Source organism: Limulus polyphemus, unplaced genomic scaffold, assembly GCF_000517525.1.
Source record: "Limulus polyphemus unplaced genomic scaffold, Limulus_polyphemus-2.1.2 Scaffold2655, whole genome shotgun sequence".
Taxonomy (NCBI): Eukaryota; Metazoa; Arthropoda; class Merostomata; order Xiphosura; family Limulidae; genus Limulus; species Limulus polyphemus.
In genome coordinates this window covers 127,862-135,371 of record NW_013668265.1, presented here as the reverse complement: position 1 = coordinate 135,371, position 7,510 = coordinate 127,862, and positions in this window count along the sequence as shown.

The window sequence follows — 7,510 nt, the reverse complement described above, 5'->3', positions numbered from 1 at the left end:
GCGAATTGGTGAATTAGGTACTGACTGCATCTGAAATTCTTGTCTGTGACTTTTTTAACCAACTTGGCCTGGCGAATTGGTGAATTAGGTACTGACTGCATCTGAAATTCTTGTCTGTGACTTTTTTTTAACCAACTTGGCCTGGCACATCTCAAACAGGAGTATAACAAAGTTACTGCAGCGAGCTACACGGAATAGAACAAAGCTATCATACATTTCAAACATTATGGAATTGTTTTTCAACTTTTGTTTTGTTTTATATTTTTAATTATTTTAAAAAATTGACAAAATATTTCAACAAATTCTTGGACATTATTCCTTCGGTTTTTTCTTCATTTGACTTTTAATTATCTAGTTTGCCGTGCCGTTAGCAACCATTATGAGCTCACTATCTGATACGTTAACCAATCTGATCGGGGTACAGACTCACTCAGAGCATAACTATCAATGTTTTCTGTTGTTGGCGCAACTCTTGAATGGCCGACTGGTGAAAAAACCTTGTGTAATGACTATTAAAGGAGCCCTCATGGTAGTTAGTGAAACATGACACACACGCCAGGTGTCGCACGGTGATTACTGGACTCAGGCAGAGAATAATGTAGGCAGTTGTTTTCATTTTATTGTTGAAATACAAGACAAAATGTGGCCGTTTTTCAGAACTTGCGATCTTATCTGTTTCATAATGGAGTGTAGTACACATCTCTAGTAGAATATAGACTTACGTCCAGTATTATCACACCCATAACACCAATCGTAGAACTTACTGGCATCACGGAGGGGATATCGGGACATAGTGGAGTGTAGTACACATCTCTAGTAGAATATAGACTTACGTCCAGTATTATCACACCCGTAACGCCAATCGTAGAACTTACTGGCATCTTGATGGGTCTTTCATCCATTCCTTATTAAAAACAACAACAACATAATAATAATAATAACAAAAAACAACAACAAAAAGCATAACAATAATTCGGTATCAAGAAGGACATTTACTTCATAATTATTACCCTAATGGAGGCTCCGCATAGGAGGGCTCATTGGATCGGCAAAGATGATGTGTACAAAGAGGCCTAGAAGAGCCTAAGGCAGGTGTGTCTAAGAGGACGTACGTTTCAATAAATCATCGGGCTCGACGCTGTGTGTGGTACTTTGATCCTATACTAAACACGCGGTCTTTCATCTTGGTGAGTGGCATGTTCGACGCAGATACTGCATCACGAATCATTTAGAAACGATTAATCACTTTTTATTAATCAAAATGAATTATCGCAGTGTTCCCATTCAATTTTGAGCCATAAAACGATCACTCGTCCAGTCCAACAAATCAACGCGGCATTAAAACCCAAGGACTCGTATGTATACAGAAACTTTTTACCAAACTTTTCTCACAAGTTCAATCTGTTCTCTCATAGAATCATAACTTGTTCAAGCAACAACCGTTTCTCTCGTTCCCAGAGCTTGTGGCCTTTAAGTAAAACGTACATAATTTTTTATTTTCTGAAAATGCGAATTATCAACAGTTAAAATGTATAAGATTACAATTCGAGGAGTCAAACCTCTTATTATAAAGTTCATGACCATTTGATCTCTTAGCCTAAAAAAAAAATCACGAGTTAATTAAAATTAAAAGCTCATTTCTATACGAAAATTATCATTATTCGTTAAATAGAAATGGATTTTAAATATAATTAATAACTTAGTTTTACGACAACATCGTACATAATGCAACGTTTCAAGATTTCCACATTTAAAGAGTTGGTTATTTGTTGTTAAGCGCAGAGATACACAATAGGCTGCCTGTCCACCACAGGTATCGAAATCCGAATTTCATTTCTAAACGTAGTACGTTTTCAGTATATTTGGGTCCGGCATGGCCAGGTGGTTAGGGAGCTCAACTCGCAATCTGGGGGTCGCGGGTTCGAATCCCCGTCCCATCAAACATGCTCTCCCTTTCAGCCTAGAGGGAAGGCAGCTAGTCATCACCACCCACCGCCAACTCTTGGGCTACTCTTTTACCAACGAATAGTGTCTTACACTGCTAAATTAGGGACGGCTAGCGCAGATAGCCTTCGTGTAGCTTTGCGCAAAATTCAAAACAAACAAACACACTATTTCTATTCATAAAATAACAATTCATTTAAAGATGTGAATAAGATTTTAATGCTAGCTTGTTTTCAAGACTTTTGGATCAAAGCTACGCGTATCATATACGATTATATGCACATAGCCGCCCTTAGTTTCGAAGTGAAAAATCACATATGATTATAAGCACTTAGCCATCCTTATTTTCGAAGTGAAAAGGAAGGCAGCTATTCAACAGCCTCAACGCCATCTCTTGGGCTAATATTTTCTGATATAATAGCTGGATTTAACTGTCACTCCCGAGCCACCAAGGTCGGGAGACAATTCTTTAAATAAGGTATGACCAATACTTTTCTTATCAATGAAAACGTGAAATATTTTTACATGTCAACTTCACGTATTTATGGTAACTTACTGTAGTTTATACACATTTTTTATTATTACTTTTGTTATTTATTTTAAGATTTTGTTGTATTTCAAGTGTTGGATAGTCGACATTCTGACAAACAAAAATGTCACCAGGTGTCTTTCTGAACGTTGTGAAACGTTCATCATGCAAGTAGAAACAGTAAGTTTCGCTTCTCAAATATTTTTTGACGGTGATAAAGAAGAATGCCTATAATAATATAATTCCAAAATAAAATTAAAAGTAATATTAAATCATATGGTGGTCCAAAGAAAGAAAAGGCCTAATTGTTACAAATCTGCTATTGAATTGAAACATTCGCGTAATTTCCAGATTTTTCGAGTGTTAAATAAATAGGTGGTTGAGTTAAAAATCATGACTAGGGGTCAACTTATAATAAATAAAACGACAATTGTGTGTAGAAAATAGTTAAATGAATTATCAAGTACTTTCATGTTTTCTGTTTTTTATGAAAAAAAAGCAGGTATCTCAATTCATAAAATAACATAACAATTTACGTTAAAAAAATATAAATTCCGACAACAAGACCGGTAGATAGTTATGTTTTTACCAAAACAAATAAATATTTCTTAAGATTTAAAACACTTGAGTTAAAAATACTTGTTATTGCACTCGTAAAGAAAGTTACGTTGGTAAATAAGTTTAGAATTGAAATTATTAAAGGTTTCTTCCACGTGGGTAGAAAATGTTTTATTTTAGCGATCATTTCGCCGCTTCTACTCTTCGTGGTTAACTTAGACAAACAGGTGAGTTTTAGACTACTAGTGGAATATGTTACATTGACAGTATAACCTAGAAACAGTTTAGTATTTAGCAGGCAAGTTTTTAATTTCAACAATCAGAGAACAGACACAAGGTCAGATGTTTAACGTTGAATTTGGTAGAGGCGACCTTATGGTAAATGACAAAAGGATCAAGGATATTTACTTATTTCGTGTACGTTGGGCTGGGCCCTTTTTGTACAAGGTTTTCCGTAGAGACTATAATTAACTGATATATTTCGCACCGTATCCTTAGATTCTGTGACCTTAGTTTCCATATTGTTTTTAAGAGTTCTTGTCATTATATAGTCAACATGTTATATGAATACGTACAGGCTTTCAAATGGGATTTCAACTAAGAAAGAGACACCGTCTGATTCTTCCTACTTGCTTTGCTCAGCAATTTTTTTATGATTTTTGAATATGTTGGAAATAAAAGTTAATAACCTACCGATATAACAGTACTTTAAGGGAGTTTAGTAGAAAATTCTAACAACATTCTATGAGAATTATTCTAGATGTAGCAGTAGTCTATTAGAATTAGTCCATTGTTACTATAGTTGTATAACAGAATTAGTCTATTGTTGAAACAGTGACCTAGAAAGATTGTTATTCTTATATTAGTCTACGGAATTCATTTCATTGAAGTAACTTGACTGTCATAACAATAGTCTATGAAGATTAATCTATCGTTACCACTAGTCCATGACCATCATTGTTACCAATACGTGGAAATTGGTCTAGTGTGACCAGTAGACTAGGATATTGAGTCTTACTTGATATGTTACGAAGTATTCATTTTGAACTTCAGTAAAAAAAAATATATAACTTTATAAAGTTCAGTTATTTGAATATTAGGTAACTAGTTTTCATTATTTTTAAAAATTCTAATTGGTATTTTATGTTTTTAGCAGACCCGGGATGTGCTATGTAGTGATCCAGCCTTTATGCTCTACACTTCTAACGTCTTAATTTACTTAGGGTGTGATCTTTTATATTGAGATGGACTATGTATTATCTACTTGATATTTAAAAATAAGGCTTAATGTATACAATGTAGTAATTAGTACATCTAATCCTTCCATTGTTAATCTGTTTGAGATATCATAAGAAAAATTTATTGCTGACATTATTAAAAAACTTTACTGTAAACTTAAATACGTTTATTGCTGACATTATAAAAATTATATGGTATACCTGTTCTAATTGAGTTTAGAAATGCTAAAAAATGATATATCAAATGTTCCAATATAAATTACGTGAATGTAAACATTTAAAGATATTTCATATTATCTTTGTTTTTGTTGTTGGTCTTTTTTATTTTAATGTTTCGGTGCCTCAATTTTGTTATTCTAGACATCATCATAATGTACAAAACGAATTGTTCAATTTTGAAATTAGACAAAATAATATTTTATTTAAATCTTTAACACGACAGTATAGAGGACCTTTGTTCTAAATAATCAAGTAAATGGTTTAGACTTCTTACACTTTAAAAAATACGTTGAAACACAGAACAATAAAATTATTATACAATGTCAAAAAAAAAAAACAGTGAGTAAACCAATTTAAATCGACAGCAAGGTAAAAATTTGTTTAGAGAACAACCAGATGTGGTATTTTTTAATTATTCAAAGTGCATGTTCTACGTGATACTCAAAATGTAGTTTTAGCCAAAGGTTTAGAATTTAATATTCCCAATAAGTTTGAAGTATATTTTGTAAAATTTGAACGTTTTTTGCACTTGTTGTCACATCAGTCGTTTACAGCCTAATATTCTAGAAATTTAACGTAAAAGCAACTACACAAGTAGACCTAATGATCATTGAGGTTGTTATATTACATAAACAATAGCATGTGTATAATGTTATATTAGAGACATAAGCAGATAACATTTTGAGGTTACCCGTAATTACGGCTTTCTAATCTTTTGAACAATTATATTAAAATTCTCATAATAACAATATCATCATTATTATTATTCGTGGAATATCGCATATTCTAGCGGAAGTTTTTCGGGATACTGTTCTGTCCCTTATTAATCCCTCTGTTCTAAATCTGGTTAGACTTTTAGCAATATTAAACCCCCAGTTTGTGGTATAACTCTAATACGTTTTGACAATTATAATTCTGATTACAATAATCTTGAAATTTAAATAGAATAATTAACGTCTTTGAAGAATTTAAGCAAAGATGATAATATTATCATTTCTAAATCTAATGAAAGCATTTGTGTAGTAATTTTATATGAAGAGGAATATTTAAGAAAGACCAAAGACATTCGAAGAGATTCATCAAAGTTCGTGAAGTTAGTTGATTTCCTGAAGACCTTTACTACTAATGAAAGACAGTTTGAGTTTTCTAATGAAGTAGAACAGCTGAAGTTTAATAGCAATGTTTATTTCGCTAGCTTTGATGTTCTATATTTATATACAAATGTACTTCTATAATAAACTACACAATTGAGTGATGATTTGACTTTTAATAAAAACTCTGACGTTTTAAAAATTTGTAAATCTAAATTTTTGAGGCGATCTTTATAGTCAGAATGATTGATTCTTGCCTGGATTCTTCTTTGGCCAGTCTTTTTTGTTTGTTATCATGAAACTCGATGGATGAAAGACTGTCCGCTATCTACGTAGATGATACTTTTACCACCTTTAGAAATTATGATCACGTGTCTCAATTTTTGAGTACTTTAACAGCAAACACAACAGTATAAAGTGCACTGTTGAACATCATCAAGATCATAAACTCTCTATTTTTCTTTGGATATACTGATTCATAACAGTGATGGTAACTTCAGATGTGAAGTATAGCATAAAAAAAACATTTAATAGCTTGTATTTTAACTGCGTAAGCTTCATATCAAATGTATTTGAAGAAAATTTGATTAAGATCTTGTTTCGTTGTGCCTATAAAATCTCAAGTACTTATGAATTTTTGAATGAAGAATTTCATGACATCAAAGAATTCTGGCCCAAAAATGGTTTTCCTATATGTCAAAATGATGAAAACTTGATGTTCTTCACAATATCTCTGTCACGTTGATCGAATACTTCGTAACTATTTGAATAAGCAACGTTTTTGTAAACCATCAACATACGAAGTTCCTAAATACTGGTTACTTTTAACTAACTTTTCCATCTTACAAGCAGGTTGTTAATGCCCTGATTAAAGAAATCACTTGGCTATGAAGCCAAAAACACGTCGATGTCCTCTTTAACACCTTCCACATTTGCATACGTTTTCCCATTAACAAAAAAGATGGTAAATCTGATGGTGCCATATTTTGAGAAGATGGTGGGTGGTGGAGAAATTCCCAACCCAACTCCATAATCTTGTTTTGCGTCAAACGTGCCACATGTGGATGTGCATTGTCGTGGAGAAGAAGAACACCTTTCCGATTGACGAGTGAAGGGCGCTTCTGATGAAGAGCTTGATTGAAATGTTTCAGTTGCTGACTATAAATCTCTGCATCGACAGTTCGCTGTGGATTGAGGAGTTCGAAATGAATTACTCCTTTGATGTCGCACCAAATGCAAAGCATCACTTTATGCGGATGGAGTCCAGGTTTGGGGGTCTAGGACTGACCATTGTTATTGGCGATTAATATTCGCACACAGAATCCATTTTTCATCACCGGTGACAATTCTGTCCAAAAATGGTTCACATGCATTAGGCGCAGGAAGAGACGAAGCAACGTTCACACATTCTTTATGGAGTTGTCCCATATGTTTACGTATTGTTTCATGAGAGACATGCAACTTCAGGGCCATTTCACGAGTGTGTGTTGCCTTGGGTTAGACTCAACGAGCGTCTTCAGAGCATCAATATCAATTCCAAGATGTCGGCTCCTGCCATTACAGTTTTTAAGGCTAAAGTCACCTGAACGAAATTTGCTGAACCATCGTTGACACTTACGAACGTTCAAAACATTTCCATTAACTTCTTTGATATTCTTTGTGGTTACAGAGGCGTTGTTTCCCTTCTTGTATTCAAACAGCATTACATGCCGAATGTGTGTCTCGTCGTGTGCCATCACTATAAGGGATTAGAGTATACTAAACTTTACACATTATACAGGCTACACAGGAGTGACGTTTAGGCGGTTCATTTAGCTAATATACGTGATGTACGTTTTTTTTGCGGGGGGGGGCTTAATGAAAGTGTTCCAAAACGATACATTAATTTCTTGACGACCTAATATTTAATTCTATTATCTTCTCTACTCGAT